This window comes from Podarcis gaigeae (genome assembly GCF_964106915.1).
Source record: "Podarcis gaigeae genome assembly, chromosome: 6".
Taxonomy (NCBI): Eukaryota; Metazoa; Chordata; class Lepidosauria; order Squamata; family Lacertidae; genus Podarcis; species Podarcis gaigeae.
The window spans coordinates 41,095,627-41,113,144 of NC_139682.1; the positions used below are offsets into that span (position 1 = coordinate 41,095,627).

Below are 17,518 nucleotides of genomic sequence, written 5' to 3' on the forward strand. Positions count from 1 at the left end.
TTATCAACTGATCCTGATTGCCCTGTCAAGGAGAAGATGCCTTGCTTCTCCTTGCCCACCCCTTGCCCACTCTCCCATCCTGTTACCAGCAGTGGAGGCTAGACTATTGTGACAAATGGGGCACTGCACCCACCTCAGTCTGCTCCCAGCCAGCTCCCAAATGCTTGCCTTCTTACCCACACATTCAGTCTAGGGAGAAGTCATGGCTATGAGCTTCCTGATGCTTAATCTATGTGTTGCCCTTGTACAGCACAGCAGGGAGGAGGATGGGAACAAAATGAGTATTAGCAGGCTCAGTCTGTCATTGCCTCTGACTCTATCTCCCATTGGCTTCCCTGCTTTCCACCCTACCTGTCTGGATGTGTACCAGCCCTACTGGTTAACAGTCATGAGTAAAGAGTGAGTAATCTCTGAGACTGCAGGATGTAGGCTGGATGAGCAGTTGAGGGGAGTGTGTGTTGAGAGAAAGAGAAAGATGCCATCAGCCTACTGGCCATATATCTGTATATTCTGGCTTAGTATTTTCATGTAGGAATGTCATAATAATGGACAAAGGGGCCTGTCATGGACTGGTTGGGCACAGAGGAATGATGAGAGGAACCAACTGGGGAACCCCCAAGGGAAGAAGGCTCAGAGCCTGAGGATTGATGGTGGGATGATGATGGGTGGTCAGAAGGAGAAGAGAAAGGAAACTGGGAGGAGGAGGTATCAGAAACTGAAGAGGTAACAGGGCTTAGTGAGCTGGGAGAGTCTGTGGTAGACAGAAGCCCAGAATCAGAGGCAGAAGCTGAAGCAGGGGAGGAGGGTGGTCAAGAGGCAGAGATGAGTCAGGCTGGTGTCTCCCCCTCCTGCTGCTACAAACGTATCTCCCCACTGGTCTCCCAGAACCATAAGAGGCATGAAAAGGGCGAAGGAGAGGTTGGCTGCACACAAGTATAGTCTTTGCTTGCTTGGGACAGCTGTGGGGAGGCAGGAACTTTCAGTCTCAGCAACTGATCCATGGGGCAAGACCTACAAGGGATGAGCTGCTGTGCTCATTAGGCCTGACACTTCACCAATCCTGTGCAGATTGTGTTCTTGCTAATAAAAAGGTAACTCCCACCTCACCTGTTTAACTCTTACCTGCCAGAAAGGGCAAGAACCCATCTTTCAACTGGTTGCTTTATATACTCCTAAATACCTTTTCCAGAGTCTAGATTATGTTGAAAGCTCTTTCTGAGCGCTTCACACTTCAGGCTTGAATTTGGGGGTCTAACTAGCACAGACTCCCCCAAACCTGGTGCCTTCCAGATGTTTTGGACTCCAACTCCCATCAGCCCCAAGGATAGGTCTTGTAGTCTAAAACTTCTGGAGGGCACCAGATTTGCGGAAGGCTAAACTACCAGGTCACTCTAGATGAGGCATTTCCATGCAAAAATAAAATATGCCAAGTGGTAAGCTCAACATGATGGACTGGCGATGATTCAATGCCTGGGTGGAGTCAGCCTGAATTTACCAGGACTCTGCAATCACAGGAAGGACAGGAAAGAACAGATTTCTCCAACAATAACAATACCATCACTGCTAACACACCACAATGTTTTAAAAATAATCCATGCTGCAATGGGGAGGACATAGTATTAGTCACATGTTTTAATTATATGCTTTCCAACTCCATCCACCTCTGGTCTTCTCTAAACTGTGTGATAAGAATATTATGGGACACCTTGCAGCAAAAGGTTGGAAGGCTGAGGCTTCCCTTTTACTCCACAGTTGAGCTGAAATAGCAACATAACAGTGCGTAAGGTTAGTGGGAACAGAATATACACCTTGTGCCCTTGTTTTCAGCAGCCTTTATCTCCCATTGTATTTTGGAGATGCACTGCTGAACATGTTGATCTCAGTGGGAAATACTTATGAGGATGCAGGTTCATAAGGATACTGTTTTGATGCTTGAGGTGAAATGGGATGTGCTGCCTTTTCTTGACCTGCTGCTGCTGCTGCTGCTGCCACTTCTCCACACACCCTACAATTTTGGGTGAGATCTCACCCAATTTGGGTGATTTCAGACATGATATTAACCCAAGTCAGCACTGATATCGAAGGCACTTCTGCGCTGGTGATGAAGTTAGTAGGACATTCCCAGGGCTGCTACCTTGGGGTCTTCTGACACAGTGAGATACGCAGAATGACCATCTCTAGAAGAGGTAAGTGAACTTACCTGTTCTATGCCGTTTATGTCATAGTTCATTGGGAGCCTGGTTTCGCACTGGAGACCCAGGTGGAATATGGCAGAGATATTTGGCTCTGCCACAGATTCCTCAATGCAAACATAGTCATGCCACTTTCACCCCCTTTTTTCTCATCATTTCTTTCAACTTTAAAATGGGCACTGCAACCCTTTCTGCTACTGCCTGCCGGCTTTCACACCACAATCTCAGACTTTGAGATATGCGACTGCACCAGCCAGAACCTCAGCCAGTATGTCTAGACACTAGAGTGTCATCAGTAATAGTTTAAAATATAGACTTAAGCAAGCACTTTCTCTTACCAGCCTTGCTGAAGGAAACATGCCTGGTCCTTGTAATTTTCAAAACCTCACAATTTGATGTGAGGCTCAAAGAGAGAGGGAAAAGGCTACAATCCAATACTCACCTGCTTGGGAATAACCCCTGCTGCTGCTGAACTTAATGAGACTTACTTCTGAGTAGGTATGTATAGGATTGTGCCATAATGTGAAACAGAGTGGCATCTGTATCCCTTTTGATAATCCCACTCATTATTGTGCTTGACTCAGGAGGAGAATTTCCAGACGGAGAAACAAGTTTGTGTGTGAGAGAGTAGCCTTCAGTTGCCCTGGGCAAATGGCAGGAAGGTGAATCATCTACTTTTGATGAGATATATGCCTTTTGAATACTAGATCCTGCATTAATCTTAGGTATTTGTGCCTTTTCGTTTCTTTTCTGCTTGGTGTTGCTACATGTGTCTGGATGACAGAGAAATGGAGAGATCAGGGAGGGGTCAGCCAGAGTGCTCTTTCTCCTTCCTTGCACGTGTTTATGGATGACAGAGAAATGTAGAGGTCAGTGTGTATGTTTGTTTTGGATGTGTGGTCTATTGAAAACAGTCAGCTGACCATTTGGGGGGGGCTTGTCTGGAAACCGGTGGGGCAGGAGTGATCTCTTACACGTTGCCAAAAAAGACAGAAAATGCACAACCAAAACAGTGGATAAAAGAGAGCAATATTTGCATACAACTTGCAGATGCTAATTGATATAACACAATCTGGGATAGCTCAGTTGGTAGAGCGTGAGACTCTTAATCTTAGGGTTGTTGGTTTGAGTCCCACATTGGGCAAAAAGATTCCTTCATTGCAGGCAGTTAGACTAAATGACCGTTGTGATCCCTTCCAACTCTACAATTTTATGATTCTATGATTAATTAGCTAATTGTGTAGATGCAAATTTAGATATGATTTCTACAACTTAATTAGATAAGCATACCAGCATAACAGGGAAGACTGTTACCAGATGATCTATGGGCCTGCTCAGTTAGCTGCTTAGGTGCAAAGTGTTAATAGGCCATTTCAAATTCCTGCCGCTGCCCCAACAGAGACTTGGACTGCACAGTCCTTCAAAGAGAGGACTACCCTCCAACAGCTCTTCAGGTAAAGGTGTGTAAAAGTAGGCCACTCAGGGATGGGGGCAGAGAGGTAATGGGCGACTGCCCAGAGTCAAATTCCAAGCTTCTGTATGAAAAGCACACAGCTGCCTCAAATAACTGCTAAGTGAAAGTTAGTGCCAGCTGCTCAGATGGCAAGGGAGCTAAATGCCAGCTGCCCAGTCAGGTGATGCTGACCTCCCTTTGTGTCATTCAGTAAGCTCACGAAATGTTACGTGCGTTCGTTTAATCACAAATACGCTTATCTGAACTTTACTTCGTGCTGGCATGCCAGGAATGGCTGAGTCAAGGTGAGCTGCATTCTGCAAGCCTGCTTTGTTTTTGCTGTGAACCATGATTTCTATATAGCTTTGGTAGGCTCAATATATTTCTTCAGGTTTCACTTTATGTAACCCCAACTGGAGGCAGTGGGGGGGGGGGAACCTTTGATCCTTGTAGCGAAGTACAAACTTCACCGCGTCACAATAAAACAAAAACCATGCTGTGAGCTTCTAGGCCAGAGGTAGACAACATGGTGCCCTCTGGGTGCTTTTGGTATTCCAGCTTCCCTCAGTTCCAGCCAGCAGGGCCAAGAGCCAGGGCTGATTGGAGCTGGAGTTCAGCAACGTCTGGAGAGCATCATGTTGGTTAGCTCAAGGCTGTGGGTGGATGCTGAGACAGCTTCTGGTTGGGTAGGTTCTCCTTCCCTGGAGGTATCTAAGCAAAAGCTTGATGGCTATCTGTCTGGGATGACTGAGCTACTGGACCTTCATGGTGCCCTCCAGCTGCAAAACTCTATGGTTCTGCTATTCTTTAGACAGGCCATCACTCCCATCTGCCTGCTTCAGGCTGTGCTGCTTCAGAACACTAAAGAATCATAGGATCATAGAATTGTAGGGTTGGAAGGGACAGAATTGTGCTCCATGTACCTGTATATCTCATGTGTGAGAACAGCCTTTGCCTCCAGTTTTTTGCTGGGAAGTAAGGTAACAAGAGATTTCATATGCTTTCAAATAAATCACCTCTTTCCTCTTGGATGGTGCGCATGGGAGAATCTCCATCTTTCACCAGTGCATCATGCCTATTCAGTGCCATTTGTTGGCTCAGTATCTTGTTATGGCGCCAAAATATTCCTCTCCAAACTTGGATCATGTAACTTACTCGGCACCCTATGTCCACTTATCTGGGATTGGGAGCAAGCCCCATTGAACTGGAGAGGATTGGGGCTGTGAAAATGTGAATTGGCATAAATAAACAATCACTCTCTGGAGGTTCCCCAGGTGGGTGGGGGTGGGAGTGATACTGAGCAAATTGCTCCATGTCACATGAATTCTGCATTTTGCACTGGGTTGATTTTTGGCTAAATCTGGAGACAAACTGTATATCAAAGATACCGGTGTGTTAATTTGACAGAGAAAAACAATAAGGATGGGGGTGAGAATGGGACAGAGATGTGAGGTGTTGCTTCCAACGTGGTGGGGTTTTTTTTATTTGTTTAAAGTAGTTTTCAATATTCCTTCTTTGATTATTGACTTCCTTTGTAGATCTCAGGATGGAAAATTTCCCGCTTTGAATATTCTTTGACTACTGACAGCATGTCACTTAAGTTCCACACTGCTGAGAAAGGATGTAACAGAGCAAGAAAAGGCTTTGATCATCTTCCCAGGGCAGGGCAGAATGTTGAAAGCAATCTAGCAAGAGCCTTTTGCTTCCAGGATCCAGGGCGGCATATAAATGCTTCAACAAACAATTTGTGTGAGCAAGGCTCAGACACTGATATCTGACCTCAAGGCTTCATTGCATATTGCATTGATCATAGCTATTTAGATAGGTGTTTCAGAGATAGCATACCTGGCAGATCAACATATAAATGTCAATAGAACCATAAGCTGCTTGTTGTTGATTATTAGGCAACATGTGGTTGCAAGTCCCTGCAAGCAAGTCTTGTGAGTTCAGAAACTGTGGAGTATGGAAATAACCATCCAAATTTGCCTCCTCTAGAAGAGGATGACATTCCATTTTTAGTAACAGGATAAGCCAGACTGGTAATTAAAACTAGAATGAACCGAATGGTTACATTTAGGTGATCAGCCACTGTCCTCCATTTCCCCCTTGCTGCCACAGTGGTCAATGGCATAAGTCTTTTTCTTAAAAAAAATACTCATAGAACTTTAGGTAGTTTCACCCTAAAAATGCAAATCATTGAGTTCCAGTACAATCCATCTTATTTGGGGCTGTTTGTAAGGTCTCCATCCTAGATCTTTGGAGATTTTTTTAAAAAACAGATTTGATACATAGCCAGACCTGGGAAATGAATCATAGAATTGCTGAGTTGGAAAGGACCCTGAGGATCATCTAGTCCAGCCCCCTGCAATGCTGGAATATGCAGCTGTCCCATATGGGGACTGAACATATAAATTGTCATCACTATGCTCTAACCAGCTGAACTATCCAGAAGACTGGTCCTCTTCTGTGTAGCTGGTCTAGGCTGCCTAGATTTTTCACAGGTCCCGTATAGCATATCGTGTCAGGCTATAAAGGTCTTCTTTCAGTTTCCTTCTATACCTTTTAGATGACATTGCCAATTTCTAATTTCTGGGACTTGACAAGATAAACAAAGAGCCGCCACCCCACTCTATTTCTGCACACCAAAATGAGGGGGTTCCTCTTTGGGCTCCCAGTACGTTTCCGAGCACGATTCAAAGTGTTGGTGCTGACCTTTAGAGCCCTAAACGGCCTCGGTCCTGTATACCTGAAGGAGCGTCTCCACCCCCATCGTTCAGCCCGGACTCTGAGATCCAGCGCCGAGGGCCTTCTGGCGGTTCCCTCATTGCGAGAAGTGAGGCTACAGGGAACCAGACAGAGGGCCTTCTCGGTAGCGGCGCCCGCCCTGTGGAACGCCCTCCCATCAGATGTCAAAGAGATAAAGAATTACCTGACGTTCAGAAGACATCTTAAGGCAGCCCTGTTCAGGGAAGTTTTTAATATGTAATGCTGTACGGTTTTTAACACTGATTGGGAGCCGCCCAGAGTGGCTGGGGAAAACTCAGCCAGATGGGCGGGGTATAAATAATAAATTATTATTATTATTATTATTATTGGGATGGAAACCTGCCTTAAAAGCATCAAGGATGGGTTGCATAAGAGGAGCCGGACAGAATGAAAAGCCACAGTTGCCTTGCTTTCCACTTCACTGGGGTATTTAAGGTTACTGCATCGCTCAGCAGGTTGTGGTATGGCCCTGGTGATTGCAAGGAGCAAAGCACCAGTCTCTCGGCCCCATCTTTTGTATACAATACGCACAGGATTCACAAATATTTATTGAGGAGGGGAGGCCAACCAGCTGCAATTCTGTTTGCGGAACAGATACCTAGGATGCTCACTAACCTCATTCCCTACAGCTCCAGGCTGCCAGCTGCTCTCACCTGGCAAAAGGAGACATGAATTGACTTAACCACAGGATGTGTGCCACACCCATGCATGGTCTCTTTGGCAAGGTAGCCAGTGTGAGCCCAGCCATCTGCAAGGGCCTGAAGCTGACTTTGTCATGTCTCGAGATGGCCCCCTCAGAGGATACAGAGAGGCATGAGCAAGAGGCCCGGTGCTTTGCAGACATGCATGACCACAGCGTGTCCTGAGGAGGCAGTTCCACGCACAAATAACAACAGCAGTAGCTTTGCCTTTCATGAAGCAGTGCAGATTTTGTGTACCTTATGAAGCGGTGGAATAAATGCTACCAGTGACAAACTAGCATTGTTTCCTTTTTAAAAAACAGTTTCCCCATGTTTCCAGGTTGTGGACAGAAACAGTGCAACATTGTTTTGGTGGCTAAGCTTGTGGCATGAACTAGAGATTTGGGGGACAGCTAGTCTTTAATCTTGGCCCTAAGGTTGCCCTTTCTCAACCCACAAATCCATGGTGCAGCCTGGTGTGAGCCCTCTTGACAGTGGTGGACTTTGGTCTTTCAGGTTTCAGTGACACCTGATGCAAGGCCAAAATTCAGTGCCCCCCCACTTCCATTCTGTATGTGCACTACACCATTATTATTGGGAAATTGTTGGGTTGTCTTTGTCTTTGTTTTTAATCATCTATTTTGTGTGTGTTTTTATATTGTATTTTTATGTTGTGAACTGCCCTAATATCTATGGGGATAGGGCAATATACAAATTTAATAATAATAGTTGCAATGCCCCCCCCCCCCCGCTCAGTGCCCTGTGGGGGAACCAATTGCACTACCCCTGCTCTCTATCACTAGCAAAGTGTCATCTACGGTATTGTTTTATTTAAAAAAAAACACCACACATATAAAAGGACCCAGTAATGCTCTTGCTTTTTGCAGTTATACATCTCACTGTATGTTCAACATCATTGCTACTTTATTTTAAAAGGGGAATTGCACAACCATACACCCACGTCTGTTAACTAAATTTGGAAAAGTTTCACAAGGTCAGTGAGGTCACCTGGGCAGAGAGTCTCCAAGGAGCAAGCATTGCATGCAATGGTTTGAGTCATTGGTTTATCATGCCTTGATCTCTAGACTGGTCACCTGAGCTGAGAGGTGGTCTGCCGGCGGACTAGACTTGCATCCATCATTGCTCAATTGTGGGATTTCTGGACTTCCTGATTCCGTTTTCATGCTTTAGCACTGTGACTGGCATTTCGACTGGTGGGTTGCGTGAGTGACTTATAACTGGCTTGCAAACAATCATAAAATGGGTCATATGTGTGAGACTGCGATCATTTATTGGAAAAAAGAGTTTTTTGGGGGTGGTGAAGTCTTCATAATGACAGAAATAAGTATTTTCATGGTGTCATAGATCAGCTGTATGCGGAAGGAGAGAGAAGGAATAGTTAAAAAAAATACACATCCCACGTTAAAGTTGGGATTAAAGGTGGATCCTTCTGAAAAATGGAAGACCACTGTTCTGTCACAGGGATGGGAAGATGTGGCCCTCCAGATTTTGTTGAAGTACAGCTTCCATCATCCCTGACCATTGACCATTCTGATTGGGGCTGATGAGAGTTGTAATCAAAAACATCTGGGAGCTCGGGAAGGTTGCTCTAGCATCTTCTCATAATAGCACACATGGACACCCAATCAGTGAGTTATTGGACACCTGAACTTACCCTCCCCAGTGTGGTGTAGTGGTTAGGAGCGGTAGTCTTGTAATCTGGGGAACCGGGTTCGAATCTCCGCTCCTCCACATGCAGCTGCTGGGTGACCTTGGGCTAGTCACACTTCAAAGAAGTCTCTCAGCCCCGCTCACCTCACAGAGTGTTTGTTGTGGGGGAGGAAGGGAAAGGAGAATGTTAGCCGCTTTGAGACTCCTGAAGGGGAGTGAAAGGCGGGATATCAAATCCAAACTCTTCTTCTTCTTCTTCTTCTCCCCGCTGTTGTGAAAGTATTTTAGAAGGTCTGTCACCTTGTGAGGGCTGCTGGGAATACAGACAGTGTGCTGGCATATTCCAGGCATCCTGGTAATGTTTATCTTTTTTTATTGGCCTTTCTCCTGATAACAGAATGAGGAAATGCACTCTCTCTTTTAAATATGTTTTTCATTGAGTTTCAATATGCTGTGGCAAACAAAGTAGTAAAAAGAACGAAAGGAATCATAACAACAAACCCCCAACTCCTGCCTCCAAAATGAGCAGCTGACACCATCATCAATGGAAATGCATTGCACCCCAATTGATCATGTGAATGTGAAGGATGTGAAGCTGTGGTGTGGCCAGCTGAAAAGGTTGTAAAAGGGGAACATATTTCCATAAAGCCATCAGAGTCCTGATTGACATTCAAAGCTCTCACACATTGAATGAGCTTTCCCATTAATTCTGCTGTCCATAGGGAAAATCATAGCTTTTCCAGGTTTTTCCAGTTTGGCACCAGCAGTTGCTGTGTAGGCAAAAGAAGAAACACTAAAAAATTATTTGAACTGTAAATCCTTTTGGTCATTATGGAAAATAGTCAGTAAAGCCAACTGAGGTGTACATCAGATTTTTTTGTTGTGTAATGAGACTTATTTCATTAAAGACTTTCATCTGAAATGTCCGTATCTTATTGCAGATCCACCATATTTGGAATACAGTCCCAACTTCACTACATTGGCTCCAAGAGAGAGGGGAAGTTGATGGGTAAATGACACCGTTATGGCGTCAGATGCCACTGATGAAAAGTTTGAAGGTGTTTCAACTATTTTTGTAGAAACATAGCATAGGCATTTTGCCCCCCATATTGCTTCCTGAAGTTAGATTGGCTTCAACCAGAGCCAGGGCCTTTTCAACTCTGGCTCCGGCCTGGTGGAACGCTCTGCCTCATGAGACCAGGGCCCTGCAGGATCTGATTTCTTTCCGCAGGGCCTGTAAGACAGAGTTGTTCCGCCTGGCCTTTGGCTTGGAGCCAATTTGATTCCCTCTCTCTCTCTCTCTTTTTTCCCCCCTTTCTTTTCCTTCTCCTCCTGTGATGAGGCTACATGTTAATATTTTAATGTTCCATTATTTTAATGTTGTATTTTATTTTTGTTTTTAAGTTGTAACCATTCATCTTGTTTTTATTATTGCTTGTAAGCCGCTCTGAGCCCGGCCTTGGCTGGGGAGGGCGGGGTATAAATAAAAAATTATTATTATTATTATTATTATTATTATTATTATTATTATTATTATGTGGGTCCCCATGTCCATTTCCTAATGGAAGGGGGAGTGGCTGATCTTTTGGTCCCAACATGAATGATGCTAATATAATAAGCCTTCATTCATATTTAGAAACTATCCTATTCCCAAAACTTAGATAGGGTTACAAAAATAGCTATAGTTTTACATATTTCAAAAAAAGGGGGGGACTTGACTCTGTTGATTGAAATGCTCACAATATTAAAAAAAAATAATCTGCTGTGTAACCCCATAAAAGTTAAAATTATCCAGCAGTCGTCCAAGCAGTGATAAAAGTGGGTTGCGTGTTTTGACAGCACATTCATAACATTTTGTTGGCATTCAAAGCTTAGTTATGAATCTCCCCCTGCCCCTCCTGGAATTTCATAAGACTTTGCTGGTACTTGCTTGCATAGCGCTCTTATGAGCCACACTGTCGATTAAATGAATAACAGGATCTGGCATCATAATAAACCAGGCACAAATGTGCATCTCTCCCTCTTGTCCTGGTGCCACAGTTACCTTCAGATATGCAGAAGCCAAACAAGCTGGGATAGCTCAGTTGGCAGAATGCGAGACTCTTAATTTCATGGTCGTGGTTTAAGCCAACATTCGGTAAAAGATTCCTGTATTGTTGGGGGCTGGACTAGATGATCCTCATGGTCCCTTCCAATTCTATGATTCTAAGATCAGTTACATTGCTGTCTTGGAGAGATGGCAAAGGAGAAGGGAGACCAGGTCCACCAAGCTGTCCAGGAGTTCTTCTTGCTAAGAATAGATGGATTGCTTCCTCCAGCTGCCATGGGGCAGGTTCCTGCTTGTGTTGCTGCAGGATGTGGGGGGGAAATCCTGATAATAGACAGCTCACTCCTGGAGGGTAGGGTCAAAGGGTGTGGAATTATAAAAATTCAGCACTAAAGCTATGAAACTAGGCAACTTTACAATATTTTTGACATTTTTTCTTTTAACGGCTTGCTGTGTTTATAAAAGTAAAAAATAAAAATATTCCATGACTCGGTAGTTTTCTTCACGAGCTTTCAGTATAAATGCCAGCTTCATTCGTGCCCATTTGCAGCCATGAGTCCGCTTATATCACAGTACAGTGGTACCTCGGTTTTCGAACGTAATCCATTCTGGAAGACTGTTCAAGTTCTGAAACATTCAAAAACCAAAAACTCAATAGCCGACAGCCAGGCCTCAGGATCTTGCACTCAGCGGAAGTCACGTGGCATGTTCGACTTCCAAGGCGTGTTTACTTCCAGGTTTATGGCGTTCAAAAACCAAAATGTTCATCAGTGGAGATGTTCAAAAACCAAGGTATCTCTGTGTTCTTAAGACTCGGGGAAGGGCTAATATTGTCATGGGTGGAAGTTCTGCGTCATTTCTCTTCACTTCACTTCTCTGAACCCTATGACTGAAGGCTCCGAAAGAGGAAAATAACTTTGCATACATTTCCCTAAAAATGCAGATGGAAAGAAAGCGTCTGCCTTTGGGGCATGCAGAGACAGCAGGCGACACACCCCTGCAGCCCTGATCAGGCTTACTCAGGATCTGTCCCCATGAACACCCCTGCTATTCTGAGCCCTGTTCCAGAGCATAAACTGAATGAAGATGAGCTGATGGGAATCATTGTGTTCAGTTTCGTTTACAATTTTCATATCCTGGCTCGGCATTGAAACAGCAGCCAAGGGTTCTTTTAGGTGGAGGTTTATTGTGAAATTGGTGCTGCTCATGCATGCAAGGTAGTGTTGGCGGTTGTTTTGCACTGTCCACATGATCCTATAGTTCTCAGAATGCTTTTGCTGATGCAGCAGTGCTGTCTTATGAACCCCCCATAGCCTTGATCTCCACTCTCAATACCCTGCTTTTCTTGCCAGTGCTTTCACTTGCTGTTTTTCTCCTTCTTTCCAGTACTTTGCACCCTGTCAACAGGAACAAACCCTTGCCAGTCGATTCCCTTTGATCCTCAGAATAAACCCTTGATACTCTTATCTTTATTGAGCACGAAACATTCCGGGCAATGCCCTTCCTTATCCCAGAGCTCCTTCTCGGGTTTCTGTAAATATGCTATGAAATTATTGTATTTGACCTGAAGCACAGAAGGAACCTGAATCTTCCTGGGTCTGTTTCTAAAGCTTACAGAAGTCATTGCTATCATTTCAGATGATAAACAAGCTCTGATGCCTTAAATCGGAGATACAGCGTCTAAAGTTCAGTAGGTTCTTGGCTCATTTGGGTCTCAGACTAAACTTGTTGCGAGGATAAGATCCTTTCATCCTTATCTTCTCCTCAGAAGTGTGTTGCTATTTGCAGCCTGTTGTGGACAAATGCAGATGACCAAGTCTATTTTAAATTCTTCCTGCTACTAAATTTCCCTCCAAGAGCATCACACCTATATGCCACTCGCTGTACCTACACTAGCCATGTTGGCTGTGCTCTGCCTCCACAACTAGAGGCAGCAAAGCTTCTGAATACCTGCTGCTGGAAGCCACAGTAGGGGAGAGGGCCCTTCTGCTCAGGTTCTGTCTTCAACAGTCACTGTCTCCACTGGCTTCAAAAACCACTGTACAATAGGAATCTCATACCCAAAATAATGCAGAAGTCACCATACAGTGAGCTTCCACCTCCTCTTTCCTCCCTGAAGGTATATTGCAACTTGTTGAACAAGCAACACATAAAACCAGAGATCAGAGGTGAGATCCCTCCACATGCTCAGATTGCTATGTCTTTCCCATAGAACAGCCATGAGGGTGGGGGTTGTAATTAGGACCAGGGCCATGGCATAGATCAGGTGTGCAGAATCTTAGGTCCATCAGGTGTTGCTGAATTACAATTCCCATCATCCCTTGCTTCCTAGGGCTGTTGAGAGTTGTAGTTCAGCAACCTCCAGAGGGTGCACTCTTTTTGGCACAGGCTAAAAACATTTTTGTTTAGACAAGCCTAGTCAGATGCTTAAAAAGTCGATGCTAGACTCCTTCATTTTTTTGTCTATTCCAGTTTTAACTTTTTTAAAGGTTTTAATTATCGTTAAGATTTTTTTTGATGATTTTATTGTTTTGTCTTTTTTATTAAGCTACTTTGTAGGGGGGGTTACAATGAAGCAGTATATAAATTTTATGAAATAAACAATACATCTGCGTATAAATATTTTTTTTAGTGTTATTGTTTTAATTATGTTTTGTGCCTTTCTCTGAGATATATATGTGGAAGGTGGTTAAAAAAAATAACAATAGCAACAATAACAAACAATAACAATAATGAGCATGACAATAAATCTGGAGACATGGCTCAAACCATCAGAACCCCACCCCCACCCCATTTGCTGTACATATGGCACACGCATGAAGAGGGCTAGTGTGTTCTTTTGTTTTCCAGAAAGCTGCTTTATATGGTGCCAAGTCCACGTGGCACAGTCTGGTCTACACTGGCTAACAGTGGCACTTTGTTGTTTCGGGGAAATTCCCCATCCCTATCTGGGGAACCCGGGGATTGAATTTAGGACTTTCTGTATGCAAAGCAGATGCTCTGCCATTGAGCTATGGCCCTTCTCGGGAGCAGTATCCCTCAGTGAGTTGACCTGCTGGATCCGATCAGAGAACCATCTATTCAGTATCCTTTCCTCACATGGCCAAGCAGATGCCTTTGGAAGGCCCGCAAGTAGAATCTGGAAATTGTAGTTCTGTGAGGGGAATAGGGGTCTCCTAACAGCTCTCAGGACTCTTAACAAACTGCAGTTCCTTTCCAGAATTCTTTGGGGGAAGCTGTAGCTGTTTAAAGTGGTATCAGTGCCAGTGTGGTGTAGTATTTAAGAGCGGTAGACTCGTAATCTGGGGAACCGGGTTCACGTCTCTGCTCCTCCACATGCAGCTGCTGGGTGACCTTGGGCCAGTCACACTTCTTTGAAGTCTCTCAGCCCCACTCACCTCACAGAGTGTTTGTTGTGGGGGAGGAAGGGAAAGGAGAATGTTAGCCGCTTTGAGACTCCTTCGGGTAGTGATAAAGCGGGATATCAAATCAAATCCAAACTCTATCGTTGTGCTTTATAGGTGTGGTGTGAATGTGGCCAAAGTTACAGCTGATTTGGGTGGGGGAGAGGGATTAAAATACTTTGCAAAAAGAGAAAAAAAATTCCAGGCCTGGATTCCTGCTGTAGGCAATTGGAACAGGCAGAGGCCAAAGCAGTGGTGGACTTTAGTAATACGGCGCCCTGAGTGAGGACAAAATTTGGTGCCCCCCTCCCCGTTTCTTATTTTCACAATAATTCCATTTTAAGTTTTAAAATTATTTTGCATCCCCTCAGCTTGGCACCCTGTGCAGTGGAGCTGTCCACACTTCCCTAAATCCAGTGTTAGCCAAAGATTAGCCATGCATTATGGAAAGTGTACTGAAATTTCCAATACAGGACAAGGAAACAAAAAGAGACTGGCAGTGGCTTTCTAGCGGAAGTTGTGTTGCCACTTCAGCCTTCAGTGTTTAGGGAACTGTCCGTGCCTGCACCATGGGAAGAAGGCATAAATAACCCTCCTCAGTTTCACTTCCCTGTCCAAGGTCTCCCAAAAGTCAGCCTCAATCCTTGTTCACCCCAGCTAACCAGTTGATTTTTCTTTCCTCATCACTTTTGCTTTTAATCCCTTTTAAGACCGTAAACATCAAAGCTGTCTCCATAGCCTTTGCTTTCTCAATGGAACTAAATGGCTCACTACATGATCCTTGGTTTCAGCCAGGAAAATACTAAAGTGCCTCATGCTGCATTAGACTGTTGGGTGTGCCTAGCTCAAGATGTTGGACAATGACTGGTAGTAGATCTCCAAGATTTCAGGCGGGATTGTCTCCCAGCCCTACCTGGAGATGCCAGGGACTGGACCTAGCACCTTCTGCATGCACAACAGCTGTTCTGCCTCTGAGCCACAGACCTTTCGTTCACCTTGATGCAAATCCAGCCAAGCATCTTGGCTGGTTTCTCGCCCTCTCCTGGAGGGCAGGGGATGAGACTGGGTGTGGAGGAAGATTTTGGAGCAGGTGTCTAGGGAACTTCTTGGCTGGTTCCTGGCCCTTGTAATCTTCAACTGGCATATTGCGGAAGGGCTCACAGGTTTGAGGCTGGCACATCACCCCAGGCATTTGAATAAACAGGCAGAACAATGACTGGCTTCGCTTCGCTAGGCCAGGCAACCATCTCCCGACTTGCTGTAGCATGAAGGGCACTCCCTACCCCAATTTCATGAGCCTCTTAGAAGGACAAGTTGAGGCTGCACATTTGGCTAGACCACAGAACAACACCAGCTTGTTGAAGGAGCAGAGGCAGGTGCCTTGAACTGAGCTTTTGGGTTCAGGATTCTTTATTCTAATGTTGACTGTGTACACACCATACATTTAAAGCACAGGCACCCCACTAACCCTGGGAAGTATAGTTTCCCCTCACAGAACTACAGTTCCCAGCACCCTCCGCAACTCACATTCCCAGGATTCTTGGGGCAGAGAGTCATGTGCTTTAGATGCATGGTGTGTACACAGCCTGACAGTGGCTCTTCAAGGACTTCCCCATGACTTGCTACACGATTTCCTTTTATTGGCTATAATTCCTATGAGGTAGGCCGTAATCCCCATGTTAAAAGTGAGGAATTGAGGACTCAGCTAGACTGGTAAAGAAAAAGCTATTTATATGAGTTGTATATGCGATATAACTTCGTGCCACCGGATGGTGATGTGGAGTCCTGTTTTTCTCTACCTGTTTTCCCTGTTTAAATTTACAATGCTTTAAACTGAAACACTTATTTGATGTGTCTAGATCCAGCCTGAGTGAGTGTGTGTGTGTGTGTCTATATGAGAGAGACAGACTGACTGAACTGACTGAAGAACACTTTGCCAAAGCAGCAAAATGAACTCAGATCAAAAGTAGAACTTGGAAACACCAGTCCAGGTATAGCTCTGAAATTCACCTGATTCAGATACCCTACTGAAGCTGAGCAAAAAGCTATCCAGTACCTGACTGAGAGACCTACTGGGATCGCCATGTATACCACCATAAGAATATAACATAAGGACATAACAAGACCCTGCTGGGTCAGGCCAAGAGCCCATCTAGTCCAACATCCTGTTCTCATGGTGGCAGACTAGATGAACTGGAGCAAAATGCAGGATGAAAAAGGCAATGCATGAGGCATCTGCATGAGCATCCTTGTGTGGCTAGAGCAGAGAGATATCTAGAGTTGTGCTTCATCCCATGCTCCCATTTTCTCCCATTCCAGTATTAAAGACTTTTTTCTTAATTGCTTTCACATTTCCAGTATCCATCCTGCTTGGCTTCAAGAGCACACAGAGGTAAAAATAATAATAAACAGCTGTCACTGTAATCTTAGATAAGAGGCAAAGAGCTCGCAGGTCAAGCAGCATCACCATGACTCCTGCATTCCTGATCCCTTTCCAGTGAGTGTTTAGCTTGAGTAGAGCTGGCTTCTGTCTCCCATCCTTCCGTCTCATTCAGACCTGATTCAGCCTCTGCACGGACACTTCCTTTCGGCACAGAGCTTGCTCAATTTCCCCTACATCACTTGACACGCAGAGTGGGGGACTTGTGGCTGAAGCAGAACATCTGACTTGTGCCAGCGATGACTTTGCATGTATCAGAGGCGCAGGGAGATGGCCGTTTCCTGTGGTCCTAGTTCAGCACTGTGAGGCAAAACTTGTCTGGGGCAGGAGGTGCTTTGGGAAAGGGCTGGCGCCATGCCCATCTCAAGGCAGCAAGATGGGATTAGAGGCTTCTGACAACCTCGGAGGATCAGAGGAACCTGAAGGGCCTCCCCATATGGACTGCTTGATCTGGAGCACTGAGAGCAGCAGTATTCAAGCCCACTTTGGCCTCTGCTTGACATGAGCCTGGTCCAGTCCTTGACACTGGGCGGTAGCCAACTCTAGTCCTACTCAGAGTACACACTCCAACATTTCTTCAATGAAAATAGGGATGTCTTTTTCCATACTACTGCTACTACTAATAATAATAATCTGACTGGGTTGCTTCAGCTGCTCTGGGCTGCTTCCAACGTATATAATAAGACATTAAACATTAAAAACAACTTCCCTATACAGGGCTGCCTTCAGATTTCTTCTAAAATTTGTATAGTTACTTATCTCCTTAGCTCAAGGGTCACATAGCTCCATACCCTTCATCATTTCTCCGATGAAAATAGGGACATCCTCCTAAGGAAAAGCACGACATTCCAGGGTCAAATCAGAA

At 44.8% G+C, this 17,518-nt stretch overlaps 1 long non-coding RNA gene across 1 annotated transcript; it reads left to right on the top strand.

Moving 5' to 3' along the window:
- The first annotated feature begins 1,982 nt into the window (after positions 1 to 1,982).
- LOC310847664 lies at positions 1,983 to 16,682 on the top strand. The gene is made up of 4 exons (XR_014565953.1): positions 1,983 to 2,186; positions 2,977 to 3,061; positions 13,660 to 13,893; positions 16,572 to 16,682. It is a non-coding gene; the product is annotated as an uncharacterized lncRNA (long non-coding RNA).
- Positions 16,683 to 17,518: the final 836 nt, after the last annotated feature.